Genomic DNA, 12,522 nt, shown 5'->3' with positions numbered 1-12,522 from the left:
ACACTGCCCTGGCCCATTCATTGTATACCCATTAAAATACCTTGTTCACCTTTTTAATACAGATTGTGTAACTCAAATTCACTTTGATTTTGCTTGGAATGATCGTGTCCTCCAGAGCTGTAGGACTATAACTCCCCTCCTCCCCCAGCAATCCATGATGCCTGGAGATGATGGGAGGTGCAGCCTGGCACACCTGGAGGGCACCAGGTTGGGGAAGGCTGCTATATCCTGACCTAGTGGTGCAGAATTCCTTTTCCTCTGGACTCACTCCAGAGCTCATTGGCAGCCTCTGTCAGGCTTCCTGGGTTCAACAGAGCCAGGGCTGCCAAAGGCCCGACAATATGCCGGATGTCCAATAATAATGCGATCAAGGAGCAGGCGCCTGCCAGGGGAAGAGCAGGGACAAGGTGCTGGTGCTCTTGCATGGCCTCATCTCCCTCTATCCTCTTCCTCCTAGCTGATTAACAGTGACCTTCTTACGCACCGTGCTCTGGATCCCTAGTCCCAAATAGTTTTTAAATGCACTCCATGATCCACGCGGGTGCCAGTTAATGGGAGACATGCAGCCACGGACCGGCATGCACACACACAGATGGCACACTCCAGTGCAAGACGCCATGCACGCATCTGCACACCACCCCAACATTTTAATTAATGGCAATGGTGCTTTTTCCTCTCCCGTCCTCTCCTCGGTGCTTTAATGTGTGTCCGCGGCTCGCCCGGTCCCCACAGCCATGGAAATATTAGCTTGACGGATGTGTTGTGTCGCTGGGGCTCCCTCGACGGGCCCGGCTGTCAGCTCGCCGATGATGACATTAACACAGGCAGAAAGTGATGACAAATGCCCGTTATCAGCGAACGAGGCCTGTGACAAATCGAACGCCGCCTCGCGAGCAGCCCCATTACGCTGTAATAAAAAAAGATGGATGGCTTGGCATGCCGGGGCCTGGTGCTAATGCGATTTCGCCTGGTCTCGGAGGGTTCCAATTAAGGCAGAAAAGAGAGAGCGAGGAGGAAACCTAGAAAGCTCCCTCCAAACACAGGCACACGCACGCTCAGCCGCCCCTGCCAGGGCCGCACTAATCGAGTCAGATCACCTTGAAGGAGCAGGAGCAGCACACACGCCAACCCGCTGGAGAGATTCCCGGTTCCAGGTGGGATTCGGAGCAGGGCGTGTGGCGGGGAGCAGAGACGTGGCACCAGCAGGACAGCAGGACGGCACAGATGGGCCTGGAAAATGTGTTTGCATACTATCCCCCTGCCTCAGCCTTGTTCTGGCGGCTCCCACTGCATCTGGCCGCCTCTGCCTCCATCAGGTGAAGGGCTTAATCAAATCTTCTCCACCACCCGCAGCAGTGGGATGGGAGAGAGCGACTGGCGCTTGCTTTCTCAGGCAAGCATCGCCTCCAGGAGGTGCCTCACGCTGAGGGCGGGAGAGGAGGCCGTTCTGAGGGGTGGCAACCTGGGAGCTGTGGAAGAAATAGCTCGGCATGGGATGGTGGTGAGGGAAGAGGGGATTCTGGACCTGGCAGAGAGTGGAGAGCAATGTGCATACCTGCACTCTTGCCCCGCAGAATCGGGGCAGCCTGTTTCTGCCCACCTGACTCCCCCTGCTGTACTCAGAGGAATGCTTCCTGTTACATTCCTCACCATCATATTCCTACCTGTGCATGTTCAACACAGTAAAAAGACCCTTCATATGTGAAGGCTGTGAAGCTCCATGAATGGTCTAGTTGGAAACTCTTAGCATTCATGCACACACAAGAAGGTGTTCAGGTGATGGCAAAGTGTGATTTGGCCTGTATCTGTCTGGAGTGACTTAAATATGATTAGCGCTAGTGGTGTTGCCATTGTCATTTAAATGTCTGTGTACTGGGCATTCATCAGTACAAGACACAGATAGTGTCTTCATTATGAAGTCAATCTGTCCTTCATGTACTGAAGTATTAGCTATTTTAGTCCATTCTTCCTGAAGAAGAAATTCTAAGGAGTGAAAAGCTTTTTATGCTTTAACCCAAAAGTTAAAAGTTGACTCAGCTATTTCTTGCATGTGACATCCAAGTCTAGATATGAAGTGGAACTGTGTGGTTTAGATAACTGTTTTCAAAAACAGTTAAGGAAGGAATATTGAATCAGAATTGGAGCTTAGTGCATGGAAGTGTGTAGGAAGTTAACCCTCCCCTCTGTATTGCAAACAGGGAGAGGCTGTGGCTCAGTGGTAGGACACAAGTTTTGCATGCAGAAAATGGTGAGTTTGATTCCCATCATCTCCTGGAAAAATTCTTTACCATCTGGGAGAGCCTGCTAGACAGTGTCAGCAATACTGGCTTAGATGAAACAAGAGTCTGCCTCAGTACAGGGCAGCTTCACATGTTCTACATTTCTGATGAAAACCCTTGAAGCTGCTATTCACTCCTTGGGAAAAGGACACAGGTACACCAGTGATACAGAAGAATATCAACAAAAGAACGCAGAGCCCCAACTCAAGCCAATATTTAATGGTGGCTCTTTTATCACCTCTGCTGTTCAGTTGTGTTTTAATTCTATAATAGGGGTCATTAAACTATTTCTATGAGTTTCTTAAGAGTTTTCTCAGTAGAAGATTGGAATACAAGTATACTAAATAAAGATAAACAAGCAGAGTTTAATCTAAATTTTAACTGAGAGAGAGAAGGAATGGGAGTGGGGGAAATATACATACATGCTCATGTATGTGAGAAAATATAATTAAGGGCTGCAATCCTATGCATACTTACCTGGGAGTAAAATCCATTAGGCAAAATGGGTTTTAGTTTCAAGTAGAAGTAAGCATGCAAGAGGATTCCATAAGAAGTATAGTTAGGATTCATTTTGGTTCAAATACAGTTGGAAGGGCTAAACAAAGAGGGGATTGCAGAAAAGGTGGGCTTTTAAGGAGGAGTGTGAAGGAAGAGGGAGTTAGCAACAGAGGGGAGTAAGTGGAGAAGACCTGAGCATGGTAGATCTTGAGGAGAAAAGGTCACTAGCAGGGTTATAATGGGCAACAGGAACAGAAATACTGGGTGGATAATGTTCTGGTGAGATCTAGATATGAGGGCAGGGAGTTAGTACTGAGGGAAGGAAAGGAAAAAGAAAGCAGTTTAAAAGAGGAGGCAGTAGGTTCACTAGCATTCCCCAACCTGGTACCCTCCTGGAAGACTACAACTTCCAGCATTTCTGACCATTGGCCATACTGGCTGGGGATTATGGGAGCTAGCATTCCAAACATCTGGAAGGCACCAGAATGGAGAAGGCTGCTAAAGAATGAGGAATGAAGAAAATAATGATTTGAGCTACAGACTTCTGGTGAAAGGATCAATGCATAACTAGAGTGGTCAGGTGTCCTACTTTATAAAGATTAGTCCACTTATTTGAAGGGCTGTCCACTAAAGTCTGGTTTAAATAAGAGGAACCATTTCCTAGCAATACTTAGTAGATGGTCAGATAGTGCAGAGACACTGGTTATCTAGTCAGTTTTCCCTGCTGAAGTATTATATATTGTATTTCTATGTAAATCACACTTTTAAAAAGAGTTCATTTTTATGCACATATCTGCATATTTATGTGTTGTAAAAAAAATTGGTGTCCTCTTTTTGGTGATGTGCCAGTGGCCTCCCTATGCCTGACAAGGATGGGCCAGAAAGAAGAACATGGCACAAGCCAAGATGTGACCATGGAACGGAGCGTGATGTCCAGGGATTGTTGATCAGGTCACCCACTGATTTGAAACAACTCCGTAACAGTTTGGGAAGTCAGCAGCAAAGTCACTCTTCAGGTGGGTGAGGTTTGGGCAAACAGCATGCAGGGAAGTGTTTCTTCCCCAACCTTCTTGTAGCAACACAGTCTCAATTGGACCATGATAGGAACCAGCCAATGAAGCAGCAAAACAGCCATCACAGTCCTGACTGCCGGGAGAGCCTTCCCTTCTGCCGATCCCTCCAGCTGCTTTCCTCCAATCTGAACACAGCTAGGGAAGGAGGGGGAGAAGATGGCGCACAGGGGAAGACAGCTCACACTGCCAGTCCAAGATACTTTGAAGGAGAGGCCCAGTGCTGAAGTCCCATCATCACCTGCTGGGCTAAAGAAAACACTTTGCTGCTATTACCTATAGCTTAAGCAGAAAGGGAAAGCCACAGGTTTTGTAGAAAAGATTGATTCTGAGGAATGATTTGAAGGAAGAGAGGAAAAGCTATTATTTCTTCATGTAAACAAAATCCCAATGTAAAAAATTTCTCACAAATGATAAATCATAGATATTATTTGCCAGTTCTGCCTGGACAGATCAATACGCACTCTGTCAAGATACATCTGCATTAGTGACCCAATTCCCAGCTATATGTTTAATAATTAGAATGATGTGACTTATGACCTCTGATAGCATTGTGGGTAAGACAACACCCCTTGGTGTTCTACTCATTTTTCCTCGGTGACCTGTAAGTGGCAGATTAAATAGGCGCCCTTCATGCTTAAGAAATGTCCCCAAGGTGGCCCACATGGAAGTGTCCAGTTTGTCGTTCTGTCTCTGTTCTGCTCAGGACTTTTTGCCACGGTGACAACTGAAGGCCTCTACTGACTTTTGTTCTGAATTAGCTTCAGAACAGGAGGTCTGAGTATTGCAGACTGTTGCAAACTAGCTTCAGTGTTGTATTCAGGTGTTTCGCTCTGGCAGGAGTTCTGTGCAGATGCCCATGTGGTGAACCAGTGATCTGCTGTAGCGGTTTCTCAGTGAAGTTCTTTCAAGCTTTAGGCACTTTCTGTCTACCCAGCCTGGCCATTGGAAACTTCTGGATAGGAACGAGTCTAAGAGAAGAGGGCTTCCTGTTCCAATCAAGCCTTGTGTGTGCAGTAAGTTCTAACTGTGCTCAAGCACATGTCTCTGTCTTCTTTGGTCGTTCCTAACTCTAGCTTGCTCCTGCTTCTTGGTTTCTCTTCCATCCTGGCTTGCATTACGATTCATGGTTCCAGAATCCTGGATTGCATCACACTGCTTCCAAAGGCTTAGCCCTGTTTATAGGCTATACTTCCTGAGGACACAGTTCCCTGCCCTCTTAGACCCCACAGAGTCATAGAATAATAGAGTTGGAAGGGGCCATGAAGGCCATCAATTCCACCCCCCTGATGTTACAGGACACCTCTGCCTAGCAGAGAACCAGTTACAATGGTCTTCAGTCCAAAGACTGATAAGAGTCAAGAACTCACTGGCTAGTCTATTGTTTGTAAGGTAGAACAAGGAAATAGCAGGTTTACATTGACCATTGATTAGACAGTATTGCCTTCCTGTGATTACCAGCTTAGGTAAGTTTTGGTGTCCCTAGCTGAAGAGGGAAAGCACGGACACAAGTGACTAGAGTACCAATGATGCTAACAGTGAACCAACTGAGATTATTTTTAAAGGGCTGTTCTATGGCAGTTGCTGGCCGCCTGACCACAGGAACATCTTCAAACAGCACTGGCTCATGGCCTTAGAAATGGAGATGAGCGCTGCCACCCCCTATAGCCATTCGACTAGCAGAGTAAAACCCGCCGGGACCCCTCTCCTTCCTTCCTGTGGCAGTGGCACAGAATTATCCTCCAATTTGTCATCCACTAGAATTGTTCTGGGATAGGTGTTGCCATATGGTCTACTGAACCCAGGCTGAAGCATCACTGGTTCGCTGCCATGATTTTGGCATCAGTTTGCAGATGAAGTTGTTAATATTCAGCAGCTGAACTGGAAACCATGAGTTTTAATGCACAGCCAGGGTTTACCATATCAGTATTCCTATCTTGTTCATTTGCTTCTATTTCAATTGATGTCACTCAACTTTAACTGCTGTTAATTAGCTCACTATTGATAATGAGTCTTTGCAGATATTTATTGTGTTATGCCTCTATCAGTAATAAACATGTAACCTGATTGTAACTCCAGATGCCCACTATATTTTTGACCATTAAGAAGTACCTTACATCACTGAAAAATGATTCCTGTGATTCTCTCTCTCCCTCTCCCTCTCTCTTTCTCTCCTTCCTTCTTGGTTCTTTGTGTCCCAAGAGCAATGATTAAGCTAGCCTGGGAAATTCTATACTGGCTGAAAGTTCAGTGCACAGAAAAAGCAGTAGAAGTTCTGTGCCAAGTTGAGATGTGATAAAAGGGAACCCAAAGGGATACATGGAAGTAGAATAACAAAATGCAGTTTCCAGTGCACCATCCAGGGCCAAGGTAGATTATATATGAAACCATGCCTGCATTTCATTCATTCTTTTACCACCAGTGAGGGAAGCAGAATTAATGTGTGCCTAATTGCAATTCTAGGCTTAAAACTTTGCCAGTCTACCAAGAAGCTTGCCTGTCTTGAAGTCTCTCTTACAGGTCACCCACTTCTAATGTAGAGGCCTGCCTGAAGAGAAAAGCCTGAGAGTAAAATTCCTGTCCGTCTGAAGATCCAGCAAACATGGTGTAATAGCCAGACTTCCCCAGGCCACAGCAGCCTACCTCTTACTGCCTCTTTCCAGCCCTCTAGATACAAAGGCTGGAATATTTCCTCTCTAATGAACCCTTTCAGCCAGGAATGAATTGGAAATCTTGCCTAGCTCACATCTCTTACTTCCGGCTACCTGGGCATTAATGGCCCATCATCCTCTGTGGATAAACTGAACATGCTCATCAAAATTGCTCAGAGTAGCATGCAAGCTCCTCTTTATTCTGAGGAAGAAGGGGATTTGACAAAATGTTTCCCTCGTGGCATGGTTCAACTGTGCAGAAAACTCCAGCTATTGGGAATTAGAGAAAAGGAGGAAGAGGAAGAGGAAGGAGTTGTTAGGTGCTGGCCCTGGGATGAGCTAGGTTCAGAACACTTTGTTACTAATGTGTGCAAAATGGAGAGCTTGGGTGGCTCAAAAAAAAATGGCATTTTTGGGGACTTGGTAGTGTTAATATAGAGATATCTTGTCCAATAGCAAACACGCAGGCAAAATCTCACCAAAGGTATCAAGGGGGGGGGGGTTGTGTATATGTATATGTAGGAGTATCTAGAGGGAGATGAGATTTGTGTGAGAGGGCCTGGACTATGACAGGATTAGGCCGATCACGAGGCCCTGGTTTCTGGGCAATAGAGCAGTGATGTCCGAAGGGTGAGCTCCACTCACTTAGGCAGAAGCTCTCTCTGCCCCACGTCATACGACAACAGCAGTCAGCAAATCTAGACGTGCTAACAGTGGTGTCATGTAGCCAGGCTCATGGGTCCAGGGCCTTTTGACGACTAGGGGTGGTGATGTTGCCTGCCACCCCTTTTGGGTCCAGCTGCAATTCTTACAGTAGCTGCAGGTCAGGGGAAGTAGAAGTGGATTTTCCCAGCAACTGGGGTTGTGGTTGGGACCTGGCCTTGAAAGAGTAAAGAGGGCCTCATTCTAGCTGACAGAGCAGAGCTACAAGGGCTGCCCTTCCCCTTCCTCCCGTTTGCTGCTGCTCTGGTGTGCTCATAGCTGATTGAGATTGGAAGGCTTCAGTTTTTGCATGTTTTGTCCTAGCAGGGAGAAGAGATTGAGGGTAATGTATGGGAAGCCTAGTTCCTCTTCTTCCCGAAGCCAGCAGGCAGCTATTTTATTTTGCTCACTGCAGTTTTATTGCCACAATAACAATTTTATTTTACTTATTTATAATATTATTTTGTATTTTACTAAAATGTGTAATTCTATCTTGGGAAAGTTTCTGTCTTTCCTTCCTTTTCCTTTTTCTTCTTTTTGAAGGCCATGATATAAACCCTTACAATAAATACGGAATACCTCAATAAAAATGGTCAGAAGAGCATGGGTAAATGGTAGATCATCTTGCTGTTATCCACAGGCCAGCTTCGTCACCAGGGACTTCAGTTGCCTACTGTTTAGCCATGATATGTATGGTATATTTAGATATTCTCCGACCCTACTGTCACCTGCATTAAAAACCATATTCCATAACCTTCAGCCCAGTAGTGGGCTGAATGAATGGATGCAAACTACTGAATGAATGGATGAGCATGATTTTAGCAGGCCGAGAAAGAATGAACAGAAGTGACATGATTTGCATGCATATCCAGTGGTGCAGCTAGGTAATTATAGACCCGGGACTTAATGATCTTATGGGGATCCATTTAGACAGCCATATATATTACTTCAGTTGCGAACATTTCAGTTAACGTTTCTCTTCTCCCTCTCTGCCATTCCATGATTCACCACTGCTTCTACCTTCCTGATACGTTGGAGCAAAAACCTAACATGAAACAAAAATCTACTTGCCAACACTGATATATATATGAAATGCTCTGATCATTTGCAGTTTTGCATTTTAAACTCACTTAAATCATAACAGCATAGCTATAAGAATAAAATGGATTTAGCTTATGCTGCCTCAATTCTAAACACAGTTACTTGGAAACAAGCTAACTAGCTAGCTTGCTTTCTTGCTAAAACTGTCAAAAGAGCTTATGCATACCCAGTTGTTTGCTTCCTAACTTTAAAATGGTTAAAAATAAGAAGAAACGGTGCTTCAGCGAGTGGCATCGGCCTGGTGGTTCTTGTCATACCCACACCAGGCCAAGTGCTGACTCAGGGCCTGTTGCCCTTATCCCATTGCCTTTGACTCTTGCAAGAACCATGAAAGGGAGGGCTGGGCTGTGGAGGCCCTGCATCTTGGCCTTCAGGTACAGCCCTGGGGTTGCTGCTGTCCCACCCACACTCTGCCACCCCCGCAGATGCCCTTGCAAGATAAAGAAACTCCTTGGGCATTCCTCAGAACACACATAAGCGCCTCTAACAAAGGGAAAAGAGAAGAGCAGAAAAGCAAACCAAAAGCACATCTAGCCCTATGTTCTGTTCACACAGCGGCCAATGAGCTGCCTACAAGCTGCCTCATGTCCTCATGTCCATGCTCCACAACAAAAGTCTCTGATACTGGAAGGAGCATACAACCCTCAGGACTAGAAAGCTTTGGCAAGCTTCCTCTCCTTGAATTTGTCCAATACCCTTTTAAAGCCATCCAAATTGGTAGCCATCGCTGCATCTTCTGGAAATGAATTCCATAGTTTAACTATATACCATGTGAAGTAGTACTTCCTTTGATCTGCTCTGAATCTCCTATCAATCTGCTTCATTTGCTGTCCCCAGGTTCTAATATTATGAGAGAGGAAGAAAAATGTCTCTCTCTCCACCTGTTCCACACCATGCATAATTTTGTACACCTCTACCATGCCTTGCCTTACTTACCTTTTTCTAAACTAAAGAATCCTACATGTTGTAGCATTTCCTCATAGGGGAATCGTCCCAGCCTCTTGATCATTTTAATTGCCATTTTCTGTACTTTTTCTAACTCTACAATAGCCTTTTTGGGTGCAGTGGGCAGAACTGTAAGCAGCATTCTTAGTGTGGTTGCACAATAGATTTGTACAAAGGCAAGGTTATATTGGCAGTTTTATTTTCAGTTTCCTTCCTAATTATGCCTAACATGGAATTTGCCTTTTTTGCAGAAGCTGAATACTGGGTTGACATTTTCATCAAGCTGTCCAGCACAAGCCTAAGATCTCCTTCCTGGTCACTCACTGCTAGTTCAGATGCTTGAAGTTGGGATTTTTTATTTATTTTTAAAAAATTATTAAGCTTTTCTAACTGATCCACCACTAGCATCTCGGCATGGCTTACAATGAAAGAACCAACAGAATAAAACAGAACAGCACAGCATCCAATAACATTAAATAAAAACCCCAGTTAAAATCACTAAACATTGAAATAACAGGAAAATAAAAAGGGTTTTGCCTGATGCTGAAAAGAATATGGTGTCAGTGCCAGGCGAACCTCTTTGGGAAACGTATTCCATAGTTGGAGCACCACCACAGAGAAGGCCCTTCTCTGGTTAACCACCCTCCTAATCGCCTTCAAGGAGGTCTCCTGGAGCAAGACCTCCACCTCAGATCTCAAGGGCACATAGGGAAGAAGGCAATCCTTCAGGTATCCCAGACCCAAGCTATTTAGGGCTTTACAGGTCATCACCAGCACCTTAAATTGGACCCAGACTTCAGTTGGCAGCCAGTGTAACCGATAGAGAACTGGTGTTACATGCGAGTACCTGCCAGTCCCCATTAACATTCTTTTTTGAATCACTTTACACCTACATGCACTGAACCACCTTTGCCATTTTGAGGACTATTTTGGAAAAATCTTTTTTGAAATCCTCACAATTCTTTTTTTAAACACCCTAAATGATTTGGCACTCACCTTGCATTCCAGATCATTTATGAACAAATTAAAAAACACTGGTTCCAATACAGATCCCTGTGGGACCCCACTGATTACATCCCTCCATGGGGAGAATTTACTGTCCATTCCTATTCTCAGCTTCCTATTATTAAACCAGTTATTGATCCTTAAGCAAACCTCCCCTCTTATTTTATGAGTGTTAAGTTGTTCAGGAGTCTTGGGTGAGGAACTTTGACCAAAGCCTTTTGGAAGTCCAGTCAAACCATTTCTGATCACACCTGTCCAAATATTTATTGATATTCTCACTAATCTCTAAAGGTGAATGAGACAGTGCTAACATTTGTGACAACTGCCAATTCTTTTTCAGTAAGGCTTGGCCATCTACATACTTGCTAAGTTCATATTTAACAATACTTTCAACCCATTTAACTAGAGTAGACGTTTGGCTAGCTGGCCTGTAATTTTCTGCTCACCTCCCTGTTTAAAAACCTGGGCTTACCTGGCCCATTCTCCAGTTCTTTGCTACAGTGGCTGATCTTAATGATGTGCTACATGTTTTTGTTAGATCAACAATTTCATATCAGAGGTTTTAAGAACTCTAGGATGGATACTGTCTGGGCCTAGTGATTTATTAACTTTTGTCAATAATTTTGAGGATAACCTCTTTTGTCACCATTATTTTTCTCCTTTCCTTAGACTCCCATCCAGCACAAATCAGTTCAGGCACAAGTGTCTGTCCTGTATCTTCCACAGTGAAGACAGTTGAAAAGAATGCATTCTCCTTCTCCACAACCTCCTTATCCTCCTTTAGCTTCATTGTCATCCAGTGGTCCAACTGAAAACTAACAAAATCCCTGATCCAGATCTAGTTGAAAGTAAAAAAGTGGCCAACATGTGTCTTCGCTTCACTGCAAGAGCATGCACCTTTAAATGCATCAGAATGTGCATCCCATTGAAAGCAATGCAGCATGGATAAATTGCATCCTCACCATTATGGTACCCTCAAAGGCAATTTTCATGCCTTTTGCACCTCACATTAATATTTCAGCAGCTGTACTGAAAAAAACCAGAACATGTCAAAGTTTGTCTCAGGTCCATTTCTGTTATGATGTTGCAGTTACATTTCCACCAAATGAAATAATTCTAGTGGTGAGATATAGGAGTATAATATATTCTCCACTGAGCAAAAAGGACTCTATTAGAGCAAGAAAGTGGCAACAAACCCTAGTTTTGATCTCTTTGTGCATTTGCTGTATTGCTAGTCAACACATTTTCACAACGGATATTTATTTATTTATTTGATTTATATCCTGCCTTTTTCCTACAAAGGGCTCAAGGCAGCTTACATCTCCTCCTCCATCTTATCCCCACAACAACAGCCCTGTGAGGAAGGTTGGGCTGAGAGTCTGTGACTGGCCCAAAGTCACCCAGTTGGCTCCATGGCCGAGCGGGGACTCGAACCCAGATGGCCTCAGTCCCAGTTCCATGCTCTTAACCACTGCACCACACTGGCGCTCACACTAGATATTGACCTTCTAAAAATGACTCCTTGCCATTAAATGCACATAACACTTATTTCTCTTCCTCCGAACCTCATCAGTGCCACTTCCTGTCCCACAATGCCCTTTCTCAGTCCTTTCTTCCCCTCCAGTCTCTACCTGGATTCTCTCATAGTCATCAAGCATGTGATCATCACATCTTCCATCCAAAGGAGGGAAGCCCTTTTCACTCCGACAGTCATTTATAAGTAAAATGTTTTGTAATATTGGAGTACACAGCATATGTATGCTGCATCAGGTGTGCAACAAACACACAGAAACATTTTATTGTAATCATTATTATTTGCTTTATACCTTTTTTCCTGTTTCAAGGAACTCAAGGCAGCTTACATCATTCTCCTCTCAATCTTATCCTCACAACAACAGCCCTGTGAGGTAGGTTGGGCTGAGAGTCTGTGACTGGCCTAAAGTCATCCAGTGGGGACTAGAACCCAGATTGCACTCTTAGCCACTGCACCACATGGGCTTTTGCATAGATCCAGGCAATCCATTTTATCAAGGAGTGCTGCACTTGGAACTAAAATGTTCCTTCCCTAATTATGGCAGATTGGCTATAGAGTGATAGTTGTTTGTCCTGCCTAGGCCAGCAGTGGATTTCTTCAAAAGTGGCCATATTCTTTTCCAGCTCCAGGAACTGCACCTTCCCTCAGAGAACCAGCACATCCAAGACTCTCATGCTGAGCCCTGATTTTCAAAGAACAAAATGAAATTCATAAGGAAGCACTACATTAAATGAATG

At 44.5% G+C, this 12,522-nt stretch overlaps 1 long non-coding RNA gene across 2 annotated transcripts; it reads left to right on the top strand.

Annotated features, from left to right (window-relative positions):
• Positions 1–1,096: 1,096 nt before the first annotated feature.
• Positions 1,097–12,522, top strand: LOC123033543. Of its 2 annotated transcripts, XR_006416613.1 has the most exons (5): positions 1,097–1,316; positions 3,627–3,793; positions 4,785–4,863; positions 9,498–9,590; positions 12,409–12,522. It is a non-coding gene; the product is annotated as an uncharacterized LOC123033543 (long non-coding RNA). The 2 variants fall into 2 exon arrangements; XR_006416608.1 differs by lacking the exon at positions 12,409–12,522 and having other exon boundaries at positions 9,498–9,625.

Source organism: Varanus komodoensis, unplaced genomic scaffold (assembly GCF_004798865.1).
Source record: "Varanus komodoensis strain SLA01 unplaced genomic scaffold, ASM479886v1 scaffold1, whole genome shotgun sequence".
Lineage (NCBI taxonomy): Eukaryota > Metazoa > Chordata > Lepidosauria > Squamata > Varanidae > Varanus > Varanus komodoensis.
The sequence above is the reverse complement of the archived record's forward strand: the minus strand, read 5'-3'. Positions and strand labels throughout refer to the sequence as shown.